Consider the following 4,639-nt stretch of genomic DNA (forward strand, 5'->3'; position numbering starts at 1 on the left):
AAAAAAAAAACAAACAAACAACAAAAGAAAGAAGGAAAAAAGAAAAATCAACCAAACAAACAAACAACAACAAAAAAAAACCCAAACCTTTTTTTCCTTTATTATTTAGTGTGTCTGTGCACAAGTGGTAGGAGGGTTATTTGGGGAATTGGTTCTCTCCTTCCACCTTGTAGGCTGCAGGATCATCAGCCCTGGTGGCCATCACCTTTACCAGAAGAACCAACTATCTCATTTGACTTTTTTTTTTTTTTGGAGACACGGTCTCATGTTGACATTGAACCCCTGATCTTCCTGCCTCCACCTCTAAAATAATGGGATTGCAGGCAAGCACCAAGACACCTGGCTATGTCAATCCGAGTCCACAACATCTAGTGTGTGCAAGAAATTTAATTTGATGTAGCCCTAATTTTCAAGAAATCAAGTACATCGTACTCTATTGTAAGGAAAGAATCTATAAATGTTCCTTTTTCTTTTTCTATCTTGAATGTCTATGCTTACGTGAAAGTACAGGAATTAGGTTTCACATAGGACACTACCTAAGTATCCTAATAGTATTTATTGACATTAAAAGGAATTAAGTTGGGTGTGGTGGAGCATCCTTTAATCCCAGCACTCTAAAGGCCGGTGAATCTCCGGAGTTTGAGGCCAGCCTGATCTACAGATCAATTTCCAGGCTACGAGGAGCTAAAAAGTTGGGGAAGGAAGGGCGGGGTGAAGGAGGAAGGAGTGCTTTCATTCGGTGGCAGGCTTTGTGTAACTATTCTATTTTGTTGACTTAGAAAAGTTCAAGAAAAAAAAAAAGAAAAGTTCAAAAAAGTTTTAGAGGCACATCTGGCACTAAATCACTCTGTACTATGCCATTTACGGCAAAGTTCTCAACCTCGTTGGACATATTTACACCGGCGCTAACAATACTTAACTGTGATAATGAATTGATGGGATACATGTATGTGCTTTAAACTGAAGGGTGTGGTGGTGCACACCTTTAATCACAGCACTTGGAAGGCAGAGGCAGGTGGATGTCTAAATTCGAGGCCACCCCTGTCTAGAGCTCAAGTTCTAGCCAGAGTAACAAAGAGAAACCATGTCTCAAATTCAGAACAAAACAGAAAGTGCTCAGGTTGTGCCTGACTCATCTGAGTAGGTTTCGGTCATGGATATATGAAGGGAAGTGGCTGGCTCCAAGTCACTCTTCTAGAAGCAATCCCTAGCAAAGGTTCCTGATAAAAATATAGGCCACACTTATTTAAAAATATGTAAAATGTATTTTACTTAAAGGCTCACTTACGACATTTACTGTATCTTAGGTAGATGCCATAGTAGTAACCAAACTATTAGAATCTGTAAAAACCATCCTTCTGAGTTTGAGGGTAGAGATTCCAAAAGCCTTTATTCAAGTAATCTGAACCAAGCCCCTCTTGTTGCTGCACACAGAAGAGCACTGAATAACCCTAAGAATTGGCTCACTATGACCCTAATCCTTCTTTGGGGCCTCCTTTCCTTAAATGTCAAAGAATTCAAAGTGATCTTTTGCTGTCCTTCCATTTATGACAGTTGGCTTGTGGTAGTGAGGTCTGTGCTCAACAGGGCTGAATGGAAGGGGCTTAAGGCACTTCCCAAGTACATAACTGAGTTCCAACTGCTTCCAACTTCACATCCGATTTACAACAATGAAGGAGGAAAAGAAGACATTCATGTGGGTTTTCTAGATTGAGTATCTAACACAAGAAAAGCCTAACTGCAAAGAGCCAAGTAGGCAGCGCCAAGAAGTCCTTCCCCGAATGTATCTTTTATCCCTCTGGGTTCTGAGAACAGATCGCTAAATCTTTTCAAACCTCTGTCCCTTAAAGGCTGATCTCCCAGCCACGACCCCTTAGATCCTCCACTTTTAAGAGCTCGGGTCCTCACAGCCCTGTCCCTTCAGGAACTCTTGAGTCCGAAAGCCCCGATCCCGTCCCAATAGTAGACCCAGTCCTCACTGCCCGTTTCCATTCCCTCCCAAAGTCAAGTCTTCGCTGCTCGCTTCTGCCTCTCCGGTCCCCAAGTCTTTGCTGCCCTGTTTCTGAATCTTCAGGAGCTGGGACTTTGCTGTCCCGCTACTGTCTCTTAAGAGCCCGAGTCCTCTCGCTGCTCCACTTTTACCTCTCTGGAGCCCGTATCTTCCCACCCCGTTTCGATCCTACTCTCGCCTCCTAAAAAGTACAGGTCCTCCCCATCCTGTCCCTCTCAGGCGGCTTTCCCTCAGGTGCTGCAGAACTCAAATACCTTCTCGTTCCCTAAGTCTCGTTCGGAGCCCGAGTCCCCAACAGCCGCTGCTTCTGCGAGCCCGAACCCCTCAAGTCCCATCCCGAGAGCCTGGCTCCTCACAGCCCCGTCTCTTCCACAACCTAGTTCTTCCAGCACTGACCCGCTGTGGGTCTGGGTCCTGACGCCCTCCTCCCGCTCTTCGTCCTCAACTGCCAGGGCCCAAGACTCACAGGCAGTAGCGTCTATCTCCCCATGATATGCGGAGACTGCCCCAGTGAAGCTTTCGTCTCAGCAGCCGGTCCGACTGCGCGGCCCTCCCCAAGCACTTCCGGCACCGCTCCCCGCCTCCAACCCGGAAACGCGCGGCTCTTCCGGCCGCCGGGCGCGCGCCTGCCTTGCGCAGGCGCAGATTTGGGTTCAACACGTGGTTGAGCTGTGAGGCTGGCGCCCGGCTCGGCTAGCGTGTCGTGCTTTTTGCTGCGTGCCGCTGGTTGTTGGCGTGGGCGAGCGCTGCGTCTCCTACCTCGGTGTGAATCCCTGCCCCAGATGTTTCTTTTCGACTCCTATGTTTTCACTAGCGTGACCGGTAACCGACGGCCTCGGATGGCTTCCACGTCGCCATTTTTGGTTGGTGCCTTTGTCGTGCTGAGGATGGGACCGCCGTTCTGTATAGATACCAACTATGCGGCTCCCTCCAGGGGAGTTGGTGGCATGAGAAATTGGGGACTAGAAAGGCTAGTTGGGCCCGTTACGTTGTTACAGTTGAGCGAGCGCTGAGGAACTGATTAAGCACCCCCACTTTACAGTAGGTCATGTGATCGAGGAGGAATCCTGTGTGCAGTTTACCAAGATTCTACCTAAGATGCAGGGTCTCAAAATTCTCACTGCAAAGCCTGGGCTGGACCTGTAACCGCTAAGCTCTAAGCTTTGAGGTTCTTTTTAGTCCATTAAATGCTTGCTGATTACTGTATTTTTTAAAACCCTATTCCAATATTCCAAATTAGGCATGTAAGCAACACGCGGGTTCAGCGTCTGGCAGGGTTCCCAGTAAGCTGGAGACCCCACACACTAATGTATAGAAATCTTTGACCTCTCTGAACTATCAATGTCCATGTTTGCAGGAATCAGGAAGAGGTTCCCTGGCCGGTTCTTTATCTTTACATCCTCATTCTGTCAGTCTCATCCAAAGTGCTGGGAGCAAGGGCTTAGCTACCATTAAGTGGCAAGCTGTCCATAGCTTTTTCTTTTCTTTTTTTGAACTTATTTTCTGTGTAAGAGTGTTTTGTTTGCATTTATATATGTGCCTGCCTGGTGCAGAGGTCAGAAGAGGGTAGAGGGTAGCTGAAGCGTTGAAATTGAAGTTAGAGATGGTCGTGAGCCACCATGTGGCTGCTGAGATTAGTCCTCTGCAAGAGCAAGTGCTCCAAGCCATTAAGCCGTTTCTCCAGCTCCTAACCTTATTTTTCTAATACAGTCTTTAGAGTTTGGCATATCAGTTTTTGTCGTTAAGTTTCTCTATTTACTAGACCTTTTTTTTTTTTTTTTGCTGTGTGCTGGGTACATACTGTTGGGTAAGACAGGCAGTCTTGTCTTAAGAGTGTACAGGCAAGTGCACAAAGGGTAAGAATATCAATAAATTAAGACTGATCTGAGTGATGGCGGGTCCTAAGCCAATGCTCTATGTTAAGAAAGCTTACAAAGAGCCAAAGTGGTTGACGTTTGATAGGTGACAGTGAGAAACAGGTGGACTAGGTTGGAGGATTCATTTTAGGCCACAGCTTGTACAATATAGTAGAGATTTGGGCTTTTATTCAGTGTGCAGTGGAAACTGAGGAGGGAGAGCGTAATTTGTGTTTATGGAAACACTTGTGGGGTGTGTTACGCCTTTGATCACGCACTTTGATCACACACTTTGATCATGCCTTTGATCCCAGAACTCTGGAAGCAGACGCAAGTGAATCTGAGTTTGGGGCTAGCCTGGTCTACTTAACAGAGAGGGTAGCCAGAGCTACACAGTAAGGCCATGTGTCAAATAACGTTGGATTGTAAAAGATCCTTTGATGGACACTTGATAGTAGCCACCTGCCTTCCCACGAGTTTCAAATACCTCTTCCTTTTGCAGTGTAAAGCTGTTATTTATATATCTCCTTTTGTTTGTAGATTCCACTTCATAAAGGGCAGGAAACTGTATACATTATTAAAATATATTAAAGTATAATGTCCAGGGGCTGGAGAGATGGCTCAGAGGTTAAGAGCATTGCCTGCTCTTCCAAAGGTCCTGAGTTCAATTCCCAGCAACCACATGTTGGCTCACAACCACCTGTAAAGAGGTCTGGTGCCCTCTTCTGGCCTTCAGGCATACAGACAGAATATTGTATACATAATTAATAAA

General features: G+C 46.1%; 1 protein-coding gene across 3 annotated transcripts in view; it reads right to left on the reverse strand.

Moving 5' to 3' along the window:
- Taf12 (TATA-box binding protein associated factor 12) overlaps positions 1-2,592 on the reverse strand; it is a 16,326-nt gene extending 13,734 nt beyond the window's left edge. Inside the window, exon 1 of one of the 3 annotated variants that reach the window (XM_005353132.2) lies at positions 2,478-2,592. The gene's annotated coding sequence lies outside the window, so the exon portion shown is untranslated. Of the gene's footprint in view, positions 1-2,407; positions 2,454-2,477 lie in introns of those variants that run through there. The other 2 variants (XM_005353131.2, XM_013348469.2) reach the window with 2 other exon arrangements.
- Positions 2,593-4,639: the final 2,047 nt, after the last annotated feature.

This window comes from Microtus ochrogaster, chromosome 10 (genome assembly GCF_000317375.1).
Source record: "Microtus ochrogaster isolate Prairie Vole_2 chromosome 10, MicOch1.0, whole genome shotgun sequence".
Classification (NCBI taxonomy): Eukaryota; Metazoa; Chordata; class Mammalia; order Rodentia; family Cricetidae; genus Microtus; species Microtus ochrogaster.